At 43.6% G+C, this 22116-nt stretch overlaps 1 long non-coding RNA gene across 3 annotated transcripts; it reads left to right on the top strand.

Moving 5' to 3' along the window:
* Positions 1-1765: 1765 nt before the first annotated feature.
* LOC123145217 (uncharacterized) lies at positions 1766-17593 on the top strand. Of its 3 annotated transcripts, none has more exons than XR_006472173.1 (6): positions 1766-14740; positions 14851-15109; positions 15222-15456; positions 15933-16062; positions 16793-16914; positions 17260-17593. It is a non-coding gene; the product is annotated as an uncharacterized lncRNA (long non-coding RNA). The 3 variants fall into 3 exon arrangements; XR_006472172.1 differs by having other exon boundaries at positions 16226-16914; XR_006472171.1 differs by lacking the exon at positions 16793-16914.
* Positions 17594-22116: the final 4523 nt, after the last annotated feature.

Genomic DNA, 22116 nt, shown 5'->3' with positions numbered 1-22116 from the left:
AACCCGTAGCCAAGCAAAGGATGCCCAACCGGACTGGCATGGAGCAGAGAGTGCACGAGGGGTGTGGGGAAGCGGTGAAATTTTCGTCGGGAGTGGATTGCTGCCGCCGTCGTCAGATTTTGAACCTAGAGTTGAGCGCTGAGGGGATGATGAAGGGGAAGCGAGGAGGCATGAAGAGGGCACTTGGAGGAGAAAGGCATCATCCACCCTTTGCTCGTGCGTCAGCCGCGATTGGTGGACGGTTGTGGGCATATCCGATGTCTGCACGTGGATCTACTACTCGGGATGGCATGACATGGTTGTTGTCGAGTGAGGTGCCACAACTATTTTGTTGTGTGGGTGAGGTTGGAGAGATAGAAGTCGTGTTGCGCTCTAGTCTAGGCCTTTAACTGTACCAAGTGCAACTTATTTAGAGTTTCTGCTCTCTGAAGCTTAAGCCTTTCTCTGAACCAAATCTAGCCCAAGAAACCCAACCTGGCTCTAAAAGTTCTGATAGCATGGACTTATATCGATGTGGTTAATGTATGGAATTGTAAGAGCACCGCTTAAGCACCAACAACTTTTGCCTATAATAAAGCCCAACATGAGATAGTGTGAGTTAATCATTTTACATCCTTAAGCCCCAGCATGCGCCAAGTTGGGTGGTGCCATACGCAAGTTGTTTTGAGGAGCTATGATTGGAGTCTGGTGGTGATGTAGAAGTGATATCCAGGAGATAGTCAAAGATTTTTGGTGGATTATGAGATTTTAGGTCTAGTTGAGCATGGTGATTATTATATTGGTGGATAAACAGATCTTTAATTAATTTGGGAACAATTTGGATTTAGTTAGGTGATTGTGATCTTGAACCAAATTTCACGATGGATAAATAACTTCAATAGTACACATAAGGATCCATAGTCCGTCAATAGAACTTTGTGGTTTATATTGGATTTAGATAACAATGAATTTGGGGTTTATTTAAATCATGGTTATGATGTTGGTGGATTGCTTTGTGTTAAATTGACACTTTTGGAGATTGATGAAGTTTGAGAACTTTAGGGTGTAGTATGATAAACCTTGGATATATATCGGCTTTATATAGGTTAGATGAGAGTTTGCAGCATCAATCTTGATTATGATAATTGGTGGATTATTGGAGCATCTGGGATTGGATTAGTAGTAAGGAAACAAGGATTTTGAAGTAACACAACTTTTGTTTCCTTTAGGCTAGATGAGACTTAGCAACATCAATCATGATTATGGAATGGTGTATTATTGGAGCATTGGATTAGCAGTAAGGGAACAAGGATCTTGGAGTAGCACAACTCGTGTTTCCTTTAGGTTAAATGATATAGCTACTTGGCTTCTAGGATGGAGATAACTTTGGCACTTGGATTTGTGATGTTTTGATCTAAGCTTAGTAGCTTGCATGTGCCCCATATGGATATAATCATGAATACGATACATGTGGATCAGAGTTGTTAGACATAGGTGATTTTGGTGTCCCTCCCCAAGAATGTTATGAGTACAAAGATCATCATGGGAGGATGGTTTGGATTAATTCGAAGGAAAGGTAACTGAACCTGTTTGCAAAGCCGACAAACCTGATAGTCTAAAGACACACCTCTAGAGACATATCCAATAAGGCAACTTCGAGCGAAGGATGACAGACGAGAGCCACATGAGTGACCAAGACAATGATGCCACAAAGAGTCGGTAGATGAGGAGAGACGAGGAGACTGGTGACGGTGTCATTAGAGGGAAGGTGAAGCCAGTCAGCTCCTAGAGGGCCTGGGAGTTACAGCGTCGAGGGCCCACAACAAGTAGATCATCCATGTGAGGATCCTAATCGGAACAAGAGTTAAAGTTAAGAATGACCCTACAACCAGAGTCAACAATCTAACCACCTGAAATGAGCTGCATGGATCGAGGAACATGAAAAGACGAAGTGCTAAGGGTGTCGACTATCGACTGTGAGGGAAGTTCCTAAGAACATGAACATGAGAATCTGGAGGTCGAATGGCCGACAAACTGGAAGAACTAGACGATGAAGCACCAGGTTGTGAACCTAGAAGTGGGTGTTGAAGTCGTGCAATTTTTGTTCCTCGTCGATCTGGCTTGGCGTCCTACCCTTGTATGCGGGTTATGTGTCACGGACTTGATGTCGCATTCTACGTTCCCTTGTTGGGCGCCGTTGGCCCCGGCGACAGGTAGCGTCGTGCACACATCATGTGGGTTAGACATTGCGGTGCCGACTGCCCTTGCTCCTGCTCCGCCGATAGGTGGTGCCCGAGCGTTCGGCTATGGCGGCGCCCAGCAGGGCAAGACGGGTGGTGGGATCGAGGCAGCACACAAAGCAACCTGTAGCCAAGCAAAGGATGCCCAACCGGCCTGGCATGGAGCGGAGAGTGCACAAGGGTGTGGGGTAAGCGGTGAAAATGTCGTCGGGGGAAGACGGCTGTCGCCGTCAGATTTTGACCTGGAGTCGAACGGTGAGGGGATGATGATAGGGAAAGCGAGGAAGGCAGGAAGAGGGCACTTGGAGGAGAAACGCATCATCCACCCTATGCGCGTGCTTCAGCCGCGATGGTGGACGGTTGTGGGGAAATCCGAGGTCTGCACGTGGATCTACTACTCGGGATGGCGTGACATGGTCGTTGCGGAGTGAGGTGCCAAAGCTATTTTGTTGTGTGGATGAGTTTGGAGAGATATAAGTTGTGTTGCACTCTAGTCTAGGCCTTCACCTGTACCAAGTGCAACTTATTTAGAGTTTCTGCTCTCTCAAGCTTAAGCCTTTCTCTGAACCAAATCTAGTCCAAGACACCCAACCTAGCTATAGAAGTTCTGATAGCATGGACTTACATCGATGTGCTTAACTTGTGGAATTGTAAGAGCACCGCTTAAGCACCAACAACTTTTGCCTAGAATAAAGCCCAACATGAGATTGTGTGAGTTAATCATTTTACATCCTTAAGCCCCAACATGCGCCAAGTTGGGTGGTGCCATACGTAAGTTGTTTGGAGGAGCTATGATTGGAGTCTAGTGGTGATGTAGAAGTGATATTCAGGAGATAGTCAAAGATTTTTGGTGGATTATGAGATTTTAGGTCTAGTTGAGCATGGTGATTATTATATTGGTGGATAAACAGAGCTTTAATTAATCTGGGAACAATTTGGATTTAGTTAGGTGATCGTGATCTTGAACCAAATTTCACGATGGATAAATAACTTCAGTAGTACACATAAGGATCCATAGTCCGTCAATAGAACTTTGTGGTTTATATTGGATTTAGATAACAATGAATTTGGGGTTTATTTAAATCATGGTTATGATGTTGGTGGATTGCTTTGTGCTAAATTCACACTTTTGGAGATTGATGAAGTTTGAGAACTTTAGGGTGTAGTATGATAAACCTTGGATATATATCGGATTTATATAGGTTAGATGAGAGTTTGCAGCATCAATCTTGATTATGATAATTGGTGGATTATTGGAGCATCTAGGATTGGATTAGTAGTAAGGAAACAAGGATTTTGAAGTAACACAACTTTTGTTTCCTTTAGGCTAGATGAGACTTAGCAACATCAATCATGATTATGGGAATGGTGGATTATTGGAGCATTGGATTAGCAGTAAGGGAACAAGGATCTTGGAGTAGCACAACTCGTGTTTCCTTTAGGTTAAATGATATAGCTACTTGGATTCTAGGATGGAGATAACTTTGGCACTTGGATTTGTGATGTTTTGATCTAAGCTTAGTAGCTTGCATGTGCCCCATATGGATATAATCATGAATACGATACATGTGGATCAGAGTTGTTAGACAGGTGATTTTGGTGTCCCTCCCCAAGAATGTTATGAGTACAAAGATCATCATGGGAGGATGGTTTGGACTAATTCGAAGGAAAGGTAACTGAACCTGTTTGCAAAGCCGACAAACCTGATAGTTTAAAGACACTCCTCTAGAGACATATGCTAGAAGGCCACATCGAACTAAGGATGACAGACGAGAGCCACATGAGTGACCAAGACGATGGATGATGCCACAAAGAGTTGGTAGACGAGGAGAGGCGGAGAGACTGGCGACGGTGTCATCAGAGGGAAGGTGAAGCCAGCCAAGCTCATAGAGGGCCTGGTAGTTATAGCGCCGAGGGCCCACAATAAGTAAAGCATCTGTGCGAGGATCCTAATCAAAACAAGAGGTAAAGTCAAGAATGACCATACAACCAGAGTCGACAAACTAACCACCTGAAATGAGTTGCACGGGTCGAGGAACATGAGCAAAACTAGGAACATGAAAAGACGAAGTGCTAAGAGTGCCTCGACTATCGGCTGGGAGGGAAGTTCCTAAGAACATGAACATGAGAATCTGGAGGTCGAATGGTCGACAAACTGGAAGAATCAGACGAAGAAGCACCAGGCGATGAAACTAGAAGTGTGTGTCGAAGTCATGCAATTTTTGTTCCTCGTCGATCTTGCTTGGCGTCCTTCCCTTGTATGCGGGTTACGTGTCACGGACTTGATGTCGCATCCTACGTTCCCTTGTTGGGGGCCCTTCGCCCCGGCGACAGGTAGCGTCGTGCACACATCATGTGGATTAGACATTGCGGTGCCGACTGCCTCTGCTCTTGCTCTGCCGTTAGGTGGTGCTCGAGCGTTCGGCTATGGCGGCGCCCAGCAGGGGAAGGCGGGTTGTGGGATCGAGGCAGCACACAAAGCAACCCGTAGCCAAGCAAAGGATGCCCAACCGGACTGGCATGGAGCAGAGAGTGCACGAGGGGTGTGGGGAAGCGGTGAAATTTTCGTCGGGAGTGGATTGCTGCCGCCGTCGTCAGATTTTGAACCTAGAGTTGAGCGCTGAGGGGATGATGAAGGGGAAGCGAGGAGGCATGAAGAGGGCACTTGGAGGAGAAAGGCATCATCCACCCTTTGCTCGTGCGTCAGCCGCGATTGGTGGACGGTTGTGGGCATATCCGATGTCTGCACGTGGATCTACTACTCGGGATGGCATGACATGGTTGTTGTCGAGTGAGGTGCCACAACTATTTTGTTGTGTGGGTGAGGTTGGAGAGATAGAAGTCGTGTTGCGCTCTAGTCTAGGCCTTTAACTGTACCAAGTGCAACTTATTTAGAGTTTCTGCTCTCTGAAGCTTAAGCCTTTCTCTGAACCAAATCTAGCCCAAAAAACCCAACCTGGCTCTAAAAGTTCTGATAGCATGGACTTATATCGATGTGGTTAATGTATGGAATTGTAAGAGCACCGCTTAAGCACCAACAACTTTTGCCTATAATAAAGCCCAACATGAGATAGTGTGAGTTAATCATTTTACATCCTTAAGCCCCAGCATGCGCCAAGTTGGGTGGTGCCATACGCAAGTTGTTTTGAGGAGCTATGATTGGAGTCTGGTGGTGATGTAGAAGTGATATCCAGGAGATAGTCAAAGATTTTTGGTGGATTATGAGATTTTAGGTCTAGTTGAGCATGGTGATTATTATATTGGTGGATAAACAGATCTTTAATTAATTTGGGAACAATTTGGATTTAGTTAGGTGATTGTGATCTTGAACCAAATTTCACGATGGATAAATAACTTCAATAGTACACATAAGGATCCATAGTCCGTCAATAGAACTTTGTGGTTTATATTGGATTTAGATAACAATGAATTTGGGGTTTATTTAAATCATGGTTATGATGTTGGTGGATTGCTTTGTGTTAAATTGACACTTTTGGAGATTGATGAAGTTTGAGAACTTTAGGGTGTAGTATGATAAACCTTGGATATATATCGGCTTTATATAGGTTAGATGAGAGTTTGCAGCATCAATCTTGATTATGATAATTGGTGGATTATTGGAGCATCTGGGATTGGATTAGTAGTAAGGAAACAAGGATTTTGAAGTAACACAACTTTTGTTTCCTTTAGGCTAGATGAGACTTAGCAACATCAATCATGATTATGGGAATGGTGTATTATTGGAGCATTGGATTAGCAGTAAGGGAACAAGGATCTTGGAGTAGCACAACTCGTGTTTCCTTTAGGTTAAATGATATAGCTACTTGGCTTCTAGGATGGAGATAACTTTGGCACTTGGATTTGTGATGTTTTGATCTAAGCTTAGTAGCTTGCATGTGCCCCATATGGATATAATCATGAATACGATACATGTGGATCAGAGTTGTTAGACATAGGTGATTTTGGTGTCCCTCCCCAAGAATGTTATGAGTACAAAGATCATCATGGGAGGATGGTTTGGATTAATTCGAAGGAAAGGTAACTGAACCTGTTTGCAAAGCCGACAAACCTGATAGTCTAAAGACACACCTCTAGAGACATATGCAAGAAGGCCACATCGAACTAAGGATGACAGACGAGAGCCACATGAGTGACCAAGACGATGGATGATGCCACAAAGAGTTGGTAGACGAGGAGAGGTGGAGAGACTGGCGACGGTGTCATCAGAGGGAAGGTGAAGCCAGTCAAGCTCATAGAGGGCCTGGTAGTTATAGCGCCGAGGGGCCCACAACAAGTAAACCATCTGTGTGAGGATCCTAATCAAAACAAGAGGTAAAGTCAAGAATGACCATACAACCAGAGTCGACAAACTAACCACCTGAAATGAGTTGCACGGGTCGAGGAACATGAGCAAAACTAGGAACATGAAAAGACGAAGTGCTAAGAGTGCCTCGACTATCGGCTGGGAGGCAAGTTCCTAAGAACATGAACATGAGAATCTGGAGGTCGAATGGTCGACAAACTGGAAGAATCAGACGAAGAAGCACTAGGCGATGAAACTAAAAGTGGGTGTCGAAGTCGTGCAATTTTTGTTCCTCGTCGATCTTTCTTGGCGTCCTTCCCTTATATGCGGGTTACGTGTCACGAACTTGATGTCGCATCCTACGTTCCCTTGTTGGGGGCCCTTGGCCCCTGCAACAGGTAGCGTCGTGCACACATCATGTGGATTAGACATTGCGGTGCCGACAACCCCTGCTCTTGCTCTGCCGTTAGGTGGTGCTTGAGCGTTCGCCTATGGCGGCGCCCAGCAGGGGAAGACGGGTTGTGGGATCGAGGCAGCACACAAAGCAACCCGTAGCCAAGCAAAGGATGCCCAACCGGACTGGCATGGAGCAGAGAGTGCACGAGGGGTGTGGGTGAAGCGGTGAAACTGTCGTTGGGAATTGACTGCTGCCGCCGTCGTCAAATTTTGAACCTAGAGTTGTGCGGTGAGGGGATGATGATAGGGGAAGCGAGGAGGCATGAAGAGGGCACTTGGAGGAGAAAGGCATCATCCACCCAATGCTCGTGCGTCAACGCGATTGGTGGATGTTGTGGGCATATCCGTTGTCTGCACGTGGATCTACTACTTGGGATGGCGTGACATGGTCGTTGCGGAGTGAGGTGCCAAAGCTATTTTGTTGTGTGGATGAGTTTGGAGAGATATAAGTTGTGTTGCACTCTAGTCTAGGCCTTCACCTGTACCAAGTGCAACTTATTTAGAGTTTCTGCTCTCTCAAGCTTAAGCCTTTCTCTGAACCAAATCTAGTCCAAGACACCCAACCTAGCTATAGAAGTTCTGATAGCATGGACTTACATCGATGTGCTTAACTTGTGGAATTGTAAGAGCACCGCTTAAGCACCAACAACTTTTGCCTAGAATAAAGCCCAACATGAGATTGTGTGAGTTAATCATTTTACATCCTTAAGCCCCAACATGCGCCAAGTTGGGTGGTGCCATACGTAAGTTGTTTGGAGGAGCTATGATTGGAGTCTAGTGGTGATGTAGAAGTGATATTCAGGAGATAGTCAAAGATTTTTGGTGGATTATGAGATTTTAGGTCTAGTTGAGCATGGTGATTATTATATTGGTGGATAAACAGGGCTTTAATTAATCTGGGAACAATTTGGATTTAGTTAGGTGATTGTGATCTTGAACCAAATTTCACGATGGATAAATAACTTCAGTAGTACACATAAGGATCCTTAGTCCGTCAATAGAACTTTGTGGTTTATATTGGATTTAGATAACAATGAATTTGGGGTTTATTTAAATCATGGTTATGATGTTGGTGGATTGCTTTGTGCTAAATTCACACTTTTGGAGATTGATGAAGTTTGAGAACTTTAGGGTGTAGTATGATAAACCTTGGATATATATCGGATTTATATAGGTTAGATGAGAGTTTGCAGCATCAATCTTGATTATGATAATTGGTGGATTATTGGAGCATCTGGGATTGGATTAGTAGTAAGGAAACAAGGATTTTGAAGTAACACAACTTTTGTTTCCTTTAGGCTAGATGAGACTTAGCAACATCAATCATGATTATGGGAATGGTGGATTATTGGAGCATTGGATTAGCAGTAAGGGAACAAGGATCTTGGAGTAGCACAACTCGTGTTTCCTTTAGGTTAAATGATATAGCTACTTGGATTCTAGGATGGAGATAACTTTGGCACTTGGATTTGTGATGTTTTGATCTAAGCTTAGTAGCTTGCATGTGCCCCATATGGATATAATCATGAATATGATACATGTGGATCATAGTTGTTAGACAGGTGATTTTGGTGTCCCTCCCCAAGAATGTTATGAGTACAAAGATCATCATGGGAGGATGGTTTGGACTAATTCGAAGGAAAGGTAACTGAACCTGTTTGCAAAGCCGACAAACCTGATAGTTTAAAGACACTCCTCTAGAGACATATGCTAGAAGGCCACATCGAACTAAGGATGACAGACGAGAGCCACATGAGTGACCAAGACGATGGATGATGCCACAAAGAGTTGGTAGACGAGGAGAGGCGGAGAGACTGGCGACGGTGTCATCAGAGGGAAGGTGAAGCCAGCCAAGCTCATAGAGGGCCTGGTAGTTATAGCGCCGAGGGCCCACAATAAGTAAAGCATCTGTGCGAGGATCCTAATCAAAACAAGAGGTAAAGTCAAGAATGACCATACAACCAGAGTCGACAAACTAACCACCTGAAATGAGTTGCACGGGTCGAGGAACATGAGCAAAACTAGGAACATGATTAGACGAAGTGCTAAGAGTGCCTCGACTATCGGCTGGGAGGGAAGTTCCTAAGAACATGAACATGAGAATCTGGAGGTCGAATGGTCGACAAACTGGAAGAATCAGACGAAGAAGCACCAGGCGATGAAACTAGAAGTGTGTGTCGAAGTCATGCAATTTTTGTTCCTCGTCGATCTTGCTTGGCGTCCTTCCCTTGTATGCGGGTTACGTGTCACGGACTTGATGTCGCATCCTACGTTCCCTTGTTGGGGGCCCTTCGCCCCGGCGACAGGTAGCATCGTGCACACATCATGTGGATTAGACATTGCGGTGCCGACTGCCTCTGCTCTTGCTTTGCCGTTAGGTGGTGCTCGAGCGTTCGGCTATGGCGGCGCCCAGCAGGGGAAGGCGGGTTGTGGGATCGAGGCAGCACACAAAGCAACCCGTAGCCAAGCAAAGGATGCCCAACCGGACTGGCATGGAGCAGAGAGTGCACGAGGGGTGTGGGGAAGCGGTGAAATTTTCGTCGGGAGTGGATTGCTGCCGCCGTCGTCAGATTTTGAACCTAGAGTTGAGCGCTGAGGGGATGATGAAGGGGAAGCGAGGAGGCATGAAGAGGGCACTTGGAGGAGAAAGGCATCATCCACCCTTTGCTCGTGCGTCAGCCGCGATTGGTGGACGGTTGTGGGCATATCCGATGTCTGCACGTGGATCTACTACTCGGGATGGCATGACATGGTTGTTGTGGAGTGAGGTGCCACAACTATTTTGTTGTGTGGGTGAGGTTGGAGAGATAGAAGTCGTGTTGCGCTCTAGTCTAGGCCTTTAACTGTACCAAGTGCAACTTATTTAGAGTTTCTGCTCTCTGAAGCTTAAGCCTTTCTCTGAACCAAATCTAGCCCAAGAAACCCAACCTGGCTCTAAAAGTTCTGATAGCATGGACTTATATCGATGTGGTTAATGTATGGAATTGTAAGAGCACCGCTTAAGCACCAACAACTTTTGCCTATAATAAAGCCCAACATGAGATTGTGTGAGTTAATCATTTTACATCCTTAAGCCCCAACATGCGCCAAGTTGGGTGGTGCCATACGTAAGTTGTTTTGAGGAGCTATGATTGGAGTCTGGTGGTGATGTAAAAGTGATATTCAGGAGATAGTCAAAGATTTTTGGTGGATTATGAGATTTTTGGTCTAGTTGAGCATGGCGATTATCATATTGGTGGATAAACAGGTCTTTAATTAATCTGGGAACAATTTGGATTTAGTTAGGTGATTGTGATCTTGAACCAAATTTCACGATGGATAAATAACTTCAATAGTACATATAAGGATCCATAGTCCGCCAATAGAACTTTGTGGTTTATATTGGATTTAGATAACAATGAATTTTGAGTTTATTTATATCATGGTTACGATGTTGGTGGATTGCTTTGTGTTAAATTCAAACTTTTGGAGATTGTTCAAGTTGGAGAACTTTAGGGTGTAGTATCATCAACCTTGGATATATATCGGATTTATATAGGTTAGATTAGAGTTTGCAGCATCAATCATGATTATGATAATTGGTGGATCTGGTATTCGATTAGTAGTAAGGAAACAAGGATTTTGAAGTAACACAACTTTTATTTCCTTTAGGCTAGATGAGACTTAGCAACATCAATCATGATTATGGAAATGGTGGATTATTGGAGCATCTGGGATTGGATTAGTAGTAAGGGAACAAGGATCTTGGAGTAGAACAACTTTTGTTTCCTTTAGATTAAATGATATAGCTACTTGGATTCTAGGATGGAGATAACATTGGCACTTGGATTTGTGATGTTTTGATCTAAGCTTAGTAGGTTGCATGTGCCCCATATGGATATAATCATGCGATACATGTGGATCAGAGTTGTTAGACATAGGAGATTTTGGTGTCCCTCCCCAAGAATGTTACGAGTACAAGATCATCATGGGTGGATGGTTTGGATTAATTCGAAGAGATGGCAATTTTGATGGTATATGATAACCTGTTGGGAGTTGGTCCGTGTGAGCCTCATAACCGTTGGTATTAGAGAAATGGTGTTCAAGTGTTTCATGGCAACCTTTAGTCTCACCAAGCCATGACTTTGTCGAGCCGTGACATCAGAGCTGGATATGAAGTAAGGATATGGCCCTTGGACTAACCCTTATACTCCACCTATTTGACGAACATCATGACCATGTTTATGAGTTCTTGGACAAGTTTGTGGTTATCATCATTGATGACCTCTTGGTCTATTCTCTCTCTGAGGAAGATCATAAGCAACTCCTGAGAATGATTTTGGATAACTTCAAGAAACCCAGTTATATGCCAAGTTCAAGAAGTATGAAATTTGGCTAAAAGAAGTAGGGTTTCGAGGACATGTTTTCTCCATCGAAGGTTTGTCAATAGAGCCATCAAGGATTAGAATCCGTAACCAACTGGAAGGCCAAACAAATGTGAAGTCAGAAGTTCCATCGGACTCAAGAGTTATTATCGCAAATTTGTGAAGACTTTCAAGCATCACCGATGACTTAACTCTTGAACAAAGATAAGAAGTTTGAATGAAGGCCCAAGTGTGAAGTGAGCTTTTGAAAGTTTAAGAAGAGGTTAACCACTTATCCGTCCATAGCCACCCTAGATATTTATACGAGTTTTGAAGTTATTGTGATGCATCTAATCATGGACTTCGTTCCGTCTTGATGCAAGAAGGAATCTTCGTAGCCTTCAAGGCAACTACGTCCTCATGAATAGAACTGCCCTACCCATGATTTGGAAATAGCGGTAGTAGTGCATGCTTTAAGTATGTCTTCTTCTAGATGGGAAGATTTGATCAACCACTATGACGTTGATATCCATTACCATCCTGATAAGGCCAATGTCGCAGTGGATACCCTCCGCAGGAAGCCGTGTCCCTGTTCTGCCTTGACCATGCAGAGCAACTAGTGCTACATGAAGGCTTCGAGAAGTTTGGTGTAGACTTGATCAACCACTATGACGTTGATATCCACCCTGATAAGGCCAATGTCACAGTGGATACTCTTAGCAGGAAGTCGTGTCCCTGTTCTGCCTTGACCAAGCGAAGCAATTAGTGCTACATGGGCTTCGAGAAGTTTGGTGTAGAGCTAGTCAATAGTGTCTATCTCGCTAACTTCGAGATTAGACCCACTCTTAGGATGAATCAAGAAGTATATAAGAAATCAATTAAATGATCAAGCATGGGAAAGCCTTGCATTCTCAGAAGACAAGCAATGTGTTCTTCAGTTTGGAGGTCGCATCTGCATACCTAAGCAAGAAGTGGAATCTACAAGCAGCTCGGGACACCCCTTTATGCCATCCACCTAGGGAGTACGAAGTTATACCAGGACCTCAAGAAGTTGATGATGGAATGGAATGGAATGGAATTAGATATAGCCGCCCTTTTGTTACCAACGTCTCAGGATGCAAGCGCGGCGGGTTGCAGCTAGCCCGCACTTGCTTAAGTGGGCTCTTCTGGTTTATGCGGGTTGCAGCTAGCCCGCACTTGCACCCTTACCAATGTCAAATTAAGGCCATAACTCTATCAGGGTCATAATTGACCATTACCTAAGCTTGCCATCCTCAACCCATTACTTAACACCAAAAACATTTGCAAGCCAACTAGCAGATAAGACCTCTTCCAGATTTTAAGTCTCCACAAAGTTCCCAAGAAGGTTGTTGCAGATAAAGGTACAATGTTGACCTCCAAACCTGTAAGAGATTCCAAGAAGCTTTTAAAATAAAGTCATCCATCAAACGGGGCCTCTGCAAAGAAAACCACACATCGACCCCCACCCCTAACCAACTTACTGTGAGATCTCAATTCTTGTCCTTGCTAAAGCTATATGTCAGAACTTATGCCATCGAGTGCCTCGATTCAGTGAAGCAATCTCATCGAAGAGCAAGCAACTTGAAGTGAAGACTGTCGCTAAGCGATCTTTCTAAGCAACCTCACCCAGTGTTTTGTATCACATCACTTAAGATAATATAGATCAAAATTTTGGACCCAACTTTTAAAATATCGATCACGGGGGAGCATATACCTCAAGTGGACACTATACTAGCATCGTTCTTAAGGAAAGTTTTGTCCGATTGTTCAAACTGTATACGCCTAACACCAAAATGCATTCAAGATGCAAAGGCCGACAACTTTAACTCTACCAAGTGCAACTTAGTCAAAGTTTCTCCTCACTCAAGCTTAAGCCTTTCTCTAAACCAAACCTAGCCCAAGAAAACTCAGCCTAGCTATCAAGGTTGTGATAGGATAGACTTATATCAATGTGCTTAACTTGCGGAATTGCAAGAGCACCGCTTAAGCACCAACAACTATTGCCTGAAATAAAGCCCAACATGAGATAGTGATTGTATGAGTCAATCATGTTACATCCTTAAGCCCGCAACACACACCTAGTTGGGTGGTGTCATACTTAAGTTGTTTTGAGGAGTTATGATTGGAAAATAAGATAGTTTGTTGGTAATGTAGATGTGATCTTGAGAAGATAGTCAAAGATGTTCGGTGGATTTTGAGATTTTAGGTATAGTAGGTGAGCATGGTGATTATTATATTTGTGAATAACAATATAATTAATTAATCTTGAAACAATTTGGATTTAGTTAGGCGATTGTGAATTTGTGATTTTGAACCAAATTTCATGGTGGATTACGAGATTTTAGCTGGATTTAGTTAGGTGATTGGGATCTCGAGAAGATAGTCAAACTTGTTCTGTGGATTATGAGATATTTGGTCTAATAGGTGATCATGATGAGTATTATATCGGTGGATAAAAAGATCTTGAATTAATCTTTGAACAATTTGGATTTAGTTTGTGAGATTGTGATCTTGGACCAAATTTCATGGAGAATTATGAGATTTTAGGTGGATTTTATTTGGTGATTGTGATCTTCAGAAGATAGTCAAAGATGTTTAGTGGATAATAAAATTTTAGGTCTAGTAGGCAAGGATGATGATTATTATATTAGTGGATAAATAGATCTTCAATTAGTCTTGGACAATTTGGATTTAGTTAGGTGATTATGATTTTGACCCAAATTTCACGTTAGATTACGAGATTTCAGGTGAATTTTAGTTGATATGAATTTTGAGGAGGCAGTCAAAGATGTTTGGTGGATTATGAGATTTTAGGTTTAGTAGGTGAGCATGATGATTATTGCATTGGTGCATAAATAGATCTTTAATTAATCTTGGAACAATTTGGGCTGAGTATGCATGCTTTGAAGATTCATGGGATAGAGACATACCCCGTATCAACACTATTCCAGAAAGACCGCCACACTTTGGCCCATGACTTTAAGCAGTATGAAGTGCTGAAACAGAACCCATTCTGGTGTGACATGATGGAAAGCTATGGAGTCTGAACAACTACAGAACTGACGTCATCCAAGCACTGGGTGGTGTGGAAGGTATCCTGGAACATACCTTATTTAAGGGAACATACTACTGTATTTCCCTACTTGGGAGGGTTTGTTTTGGGAGAAGGCTTCAGGTTTTGAGGAATCAATCAAGTACAAAAAGCTGACAAATGCACAGAGTTCTGGGCTTAATCAAATCCCCAGCAGAAGATTTACCCTCTGGTGGTCGCCAACCATGCATTAATCGTGCACACGTATATGTTGGTTTCCACTTTCCAGGTTAAGCTAGAATATTAACTGGTTCCTTGGCCCGGGTCAAAGCCCCTCCTCCAGCAAGCAATGAACAAGATCATGAAGGTAATAACCATGCTAACTGTAGCAAATCTAGCATTATGGCAATATCTCTATTGTAGTAAAAAAATTCTTATTTAATAAATGACATGCTTGTTTATTTTTTCTTTTGACAGTCAAATCCTGCTCTGTATGTGCTGAGGGAGAGAATAAGAAAGGGTCTTCAGTTGTATTCATCTGAATCCACCGAGCCATATGTGTCTTCACAGAACTACGGAGAGATATTCAGCAATCAAATCATACGGCTTGTGGATGACATAAATGTCTATCGAGATACCATTCACAAAACCTTCGAGGGTAACCTGATGACCAAACCAATCAATGGTGCCATCTTTATTTTCAATCCAAGAACTGGTCAACCAACTATTTCTGAGGGTTTGTTCCCTTTCTTTTGCTTTTAGCTCTAGTTTTCTTGCAATTATGGCATAACTGGGAAGCATCACAACTTGGAAGACTGACTTGAATTAAAATGGTTTATAATCTGCAGGTCATCCACACAAGTGTATGGGCAGGACAAAAGCGTCTAGTTTCTGAGCATAGTAATCGCTCCAGTTTTCCTCGTTCTTAGATTTAACTGAATTTGCATATCCATTCCGCCACAGCATGGAACTCACCGGCCAGATGGTGACTTTGCCAGCGAAGAATCTCCCAGAGCATGAGTTCCTTGCTGACATGAAGCCATGGGGACCCAGTTGAATGAAGCTCCTCAGCTATCACCTCAGGTTTGTCTCTACCATTTTCTATCTTCAAATCCAACCTTGTGATTCTTATCCAAAATAAAAATTATATAAGTTGCTGAATTTCAGTGCACAATTCTGTAATGCCTGATCAAGCAGATTTATGTCTTTCCATGAGCGGCTAACTGTCTCTCCTGGGGAATTCTGAATGTGAATATTGAAATGCATTCTATACAAAATTCAATCTTTCCAACTCACACTGTACTGTATATACAAATTTATTATTACTGTTGCTTCTTTTGTTTCTTGCACATTTTACAAGTGTTTTTTTTTGCCTGGGATAGTTTCAGTGCCGAAACTGATTCTGTTGTTTTTGGCAAATTCTGGTGATTTTTTTTTTGCCTGTGAGCCAGTGTCGCTACTGATGTTTCTTTCTTGCCACATTCTGTTACGGAGTGCTTTTTTTGGGTATGATCCAGAGTCTCATATACTGAACTGTTCGTTCTGTTGTTCCTTTGCAGGATTTGACATGACATGCTAATATTTTGGAGAAAAACAAGCAGTGGGATGGTAAGAAGTGCATCATTTTGACCTGTCGGCGAACATCTTGGGTCAGTGGTTATGTTTGGGAGAAGAAGAAAACCTATCGTGGTCAGTGGTCATTACTTGTCAAACTGAATCGTTAGCGTCAAGTTGATGTTTCGCTTGCTGTTATCATCCTCATCTAGTTGATGCTTTGTGATTTGAGTTTTTATGTTGAAGCTTAATGTGTTATTTCATCTGGTTGCTCTTCTTAAGATTGGATTACTTGCAGATTTCTTTTTAGCTGGATTAAGTTTACTATGTCAGTGTTTGGTTACATATTTCTGTCAGTCAGTTCTGTGCCTGAGACCAAATCAGTTGTTCTGGGACTGGTCAAATCGCTATTGCTTGAGCCAGTTCTGGGATGGTGACGCCTTGAAGAGTGTGGTCAAAGCAAGCCAGTACATCACCCTCACGCCCACCCCCACGCCCATCATTTGATCATCACTGAAACACTGCAGCATCAGCATTAATTTTAACCATCTTGGCACTGACGATGATGCCTCACACCTAGAGAAACCGGGAAATAAGAATTATATCAGTAAGTGTAACTGTCCCTTGAGAACTTGGAATAAGTGATCATACTAAGAATTATACCAGTAAGTGTAACTGTCCTGAAGATGATAAGCGTTGCAGTGCCCCTTAGCTATTGTTTCTGTTTCCGTGGAGCATCGGTCATATAATATTTGGAGACCTGACGTCATCGGCACGTCTCATATGATTGGATATTCTCATGGCCGTGCACCAAGCCTGTGTGTGAACAGAACATCTGTCTGACCATCTCGCTTCGCGTGCTCAGAGACACGGATATTCTCATGGTCATGCAGTCAGGCCACCAACGGCAGCGAGTATGAACATTTGTCTTTAGACCAGTATGAACTACTCGGATAGATGGCTGCATGGTAGCGCTGGATACTCTGGGTACTCTATTGTTCTTGTAAATCTTTAAGAATGCACTGATATATTTAATGTTCTCTAATTACTGTCAGAAATATCTATTTTGTTAGCATGGCAAGAAACAGAAGATAACGAATAAGTAGGAATGTATGATACAAACTTCTGAGCATACATTCTTCGATAGGAATTGTATGATGTGATCTGTATAGGTATCGACTTGGTGTTTCGCCATTTCTAAGTTAAGATATTTGTGTGACATACTGTTAGCAGTACATTTATAATGCTGTTTTGGCCTGAATCATCAATTCTGTTGTACATACTTCGAGTATTTGTGTGGGATTATAATATCTGAAGCTCTGGACATTGCAGAAAAAGGAGGCACCTGCTTGGCGAGAAGCTAGCGCCTATGGCGAAAGTCTACATGCAGAATATATATGACTGGACTACTTGAGGCTTTTGCATAGTTTTTACTGGCAGTAGTTCAACAATTTACAGCTAGCATTTTAAGAAAGAGTATTTGTATGTCTGCATCTTCAGCCCTGTTTCTTCTGTTTTATGTCAATGCAAGATCTTACAATTTAAAATGAGGTAATTGACACATACTTTCAATTTCCTTAAGGAGGTTGAGGTATGTAATATTTGTATCATTATGCCTTTCACTTAGCTGTATTTGTGTCATTATGCTACGTGCTCATTCAGATTCTTTCTCATCAAAGAATTATTCGAACCAAATGCTGAATCTTGATAACGCCTTTCAGTTGTACGATTACTTGTTTGCAGGATTTGTTCATTTACTTGTTGCAGCCAACAACTCTCTAATATCTTGTGTCAGGATCCGTTGATTACTTGTTTCAGGACCTGATCTTCAATTTGCCTGGTGTTACACAGAGCAAAAATCTTCTCGTGGCTGTAATTTGCTCTTATGCATTGCTGTTCTTTTTCTTATCAACGACGTAGCTAGCTGTTGCCTGCGGTGCAAATTTGTTTCCTGTTGTTGACTTGGAACGTTTCATCCAGTGAGGAGGTTCTCAACAGTCATGAGCTCAAGTATCATGTAGCCTGTAGGTGACTTTGGACTCTGGTTTGGCCTAACATTTATATAGTAAACTAAATTATGAGTAAGATGTATGCTGATAATAGTGAAGACAGTCAAACACTTCATGTGCAAAAAGTTGTCGTTTTCAAATTTTGTAGTACTGCAGTACTAGGATGTTTGTTGAACTGGTGGACACATGTGGGTACCTACAGGCTGAGTCTGAGTCTCTGAGCAAGCGAAACGAGATGGTGTCAAGTCAGGCAGGGAACGGGAGCGCCTAGAACTCATTCGAATGAGACATAAAATGGTCTCATTCAGATGACATATGCATGACATCCCCTTTTCTTGTCCCAGCCCGTTTCGTGGCACGCCCGCACTATCCTTATCCTTGGTAAAAAAACACAATAACGGGCCTCTTTGATTCTCACATTTTGGCTTGTCAGTTTTTTTTGTCGTTGTTTGTTTTGGTGGTCATTGTTGGTGTTGGGCCTTTTTGCGTGTCGTGGCTTTTTTTTTTGAAGTTCGTGCCGTGGCTTTCAGTGTTTAGGAAATATACAATCTGGAGTGCAGGGTCGTTTTGCTTCCGTGTTGCTTGGAAAGCCATGAAGCAGATCAGATCAGATTGGCCGTCACTCATCCAAAAAGAGATAGAAGCAGAGCCGCACAACCTGGTGTTATCCGTTGCAAACTTTGGACATCTTGCAGAAAAACCCTCCAAAAAATAATAATACAGTTGAGTTCAAAAATTAGCCTTTATGCTCCTACACAAAAGGTTGTTTGTGTAAAAAAACATACACGAGATCATACCATGTAAGAATATTTGATACAAAAAAATATTTTAATAAAAAATAATTATTATACAATATTGATCATAGTAAAAACCAGGGATTAGATTTTTTTTTACAAAATGCAGTTATATTAAAAACAAAGTAGAAAATCCTTTGTTTTGTTCCATCAAAAAAGGAAAAAATCTATCAAAAAAATGAAAATAGTTGTAAAAAAAAAGTGAGTCGAGCATCGACTTGGAACCGGTTGAAATCGGTCCTCAACAAACACACACAGACACCGACACCTCTCAATCGCGATTTCAGTGGTTGACTTGCAAAAAAATAAGGGTTCATACAGAAACAAAATTTCCCCTCCCCCTCCCCCAAGTTGCAAGTCGATGCTCGGCTAGCAACTGAGGCTTGTACAAACAAACTTCTCCACCTCCTCCTCGATTGCGGCTCGATGGTAGACTCGCAAAAACTAGGGACCTTGACAAACACACAAAATACACCACCTTGTCCCGCTCCTAGTTGCGAGTCGATGGTCGGCTTGCAACTGGGGACCTTCGACAAACACGCACTCTGCTAAACTTGGGACCCCTTAGTTGTGAGTCAATGGTTGAGGGGGACCCCTTGACAAAAAGACACACACACACACACACATCCTTAGTTGCGAGTCGATGAGCGACTTGCAACTGGGGACCCCTTGACAAACACCCACCCCTCCTAGTTGTGAGTCGATGGTCAACTTGCAAACTAGGGCCACGAATAAACACAAACACATCCCTAGTTGCAAGTCTATGGTCAACTTGCAACTGGGGGTCCTCAACAAACACACACACCCCCCTAGTTGCAAGTCCATGGGCAACTTGCAACTGGGGACCCTCAACAAAAAGACACACACACCCCTAGTTGCGAGTTGCTTATCGACATGCAACTAGGGACCCTCAACAAACACACACACACACACACACACATTGTTAGTTGCGAGTTGATGGGCAGCTTGCAACTGGAGGCCATGACAACACACACACACACACACACACACACACACCTAATTACGAGTCTATGGCTAACTTGCAACTAGGGGTCCTTAAGAAACACACACCGCCTACTTGCAAGTTCAAGGTCAACATGTATCTGGGGACCCTTGACAAAAAAGACACACACAAACACACCTAGTTGCGAGTCGGTTATCGACATGCAACTAGGGACCCTCTACAAAAACAAACACACACACAGACACACACATCCTTAGTTGCGAGTCGATGAGTGGCTTGCAACTGGGGGCCACACACACACACACACACACACACACACACACACCTACCTCCCCAGTTATGAGTCGATGGTCAACTTGCAATTGGGTCCTTGACAAATACACACCCTCCATAGTTGCGAGTCGATGGTTGACATGCATATGAGGACCCTTCACACACACACACACACACACAGTTGCGAGTTGATTGTCAACTTGCAAACTGGGGGTCCTCAACAGAACACACACCCCCTAGTTGTGAGACGGTTATCGACATGCAGCTAGGGACCCTTGAAACACACACACACACGCACACACACATCATCCTTAGTTGTGAGTTCGATGAGCGTCTTGCAACTAGGGGCCACGACAAAACACACACACACCCTAGTTGTGAGTCCATGGTTGACAAAAACACACACACAACCCCCTAGTTGCGAGTCGATGGTCAACTTGCAACTGGGGGGGGGGGGGGCTCAACAAACAAACACTCCCTAGTTGCGACTCGATGGTTAACATGCAACTAGGGACCCCTTGACAAAAAGACACACACATCTCTAGTTACGGAGTTGGTTATATAACGACATGCAATTGGGGACCCTTCAACAAACAAACACCCCATAGTTGCGAGTCGATGGTTGACATGCAACTATGGACCCTTGAATTGGGACCCTCGACAAAACACACACACACACACACACACACACACACACACACACACACACACACACACACACTTAGTTGTGAGTCGATGGGCGGCTTGCAACTGGGGACGAGTTGATGCTCTACATGCAACTGGAGGCCACAACACACACACACACACACCCCTAATTATGAGTCGATGGTCAACTTGCAACTAGGGGTCCTCAACAAACACACACCTGCTAGTTGTGAGCCGATGGTTGACATGCAACTGGGGACCCTTGACATACACACACACACATACACACACACACACTAGTTGCGAGTCGGTTATCAGTATGCAACTTGGGACCCTCGACAAAACACACACACACACACACACACGCGCGCGCGCGCGCGCGCGTGCGCGCGCACGCACACACACACACACACACACGTAGTTGCGAGTTGATTGTCAACTTGCAAACTGGGGGTCCTCAACAGAACACACACCCCCTAGTTGTGAGACGGTTATCGACATGCAGCTAGGGACCCTTGACACACACACACACACACACACACACATCATCCTTAGTTGTGAGTTCGATGAGCGGCTTGCAACTAGGGGCCATGACAAAACACACATACACCCTAGTTGCGAGTCCATGGTTGACAAAAACACACACACAACCCCCTAGTTGCGAGTCGATGGTCAACTTGCAACTGGGGGGGGGGGGCTCAACAAACAAACACTCCCTAGTTGCGACTCGATGGTTAATATGCAACTAGGGACCCCTTGACAAAAAGACACACACATCTCTAGTTACGGAGTTGGTTATATAACGACAAGCAATTGGGGACCCTTCAACAAACAAACACCCCATAGTTGCGAGTTGATGGTTGACATGCAACTAGGGACCCTTGAATTGGGACCCTCGACAAAACACACACACACACACACACACACACACACACACACACACTTAGTTGCGAGTCGATGGGCGGCTTGCAACTGGGGACGAGTTGATGCTCTGCATGCAACCGGAGGCCACAACACACACACACACACACACACACACCCCTAATTATGAGTCGATGGTCAACTTGCAACTAGGGGTCCTCAACAAACACACACCTCCTAGTTGTGAGCCGATGGTTGACATGCAACTGGGGACCCTTGACATACACACACACACACATACACACACACACACACGCTAGTTGCGAGTCGGTTATCAGTATGCAACTTGGGACCCTCGACAAAACACACACACACACACACACACACACACACACACACGCACGCGCGCACGCGCACGCACGCACACACACACACACAGTTGCGAGTCGATGGGCGGCTTGCAACCGGGGACGAGTTGATGCGCGACTTGCAACTAGAGGCCACGACAACACACACACACACACACACACACACACACACACACACCTAATTATGAGTCGATGGTCAACTTGCAACTAGGGGTCCTCAACAAACACACACCTCCTAGTTGCGAGTTGATGGTCAACCCTTAGGCAATTAAGGC

Source organism: Triticum aestivum, chromosome 1B (genome assembly GCF_018294505.1).
Source record: "Triticum aestivum cultivar Chinese Spring chromosome 1B, IWGSC CS RefSeq v2.1, whole genome shotgun sequence".
Taxonomy (NCBI): Eukaryota; Viridiplantae; Streptophyta; class Magnoliopsida; order Poales; family Poaceae; genus Triticum; species Triticum aestivum.
The sequence above is the reverse complement of the archived record's forward strand: the minus strand, read 5'-3'. Positions and strand labels throughout refer to the sequence as shown.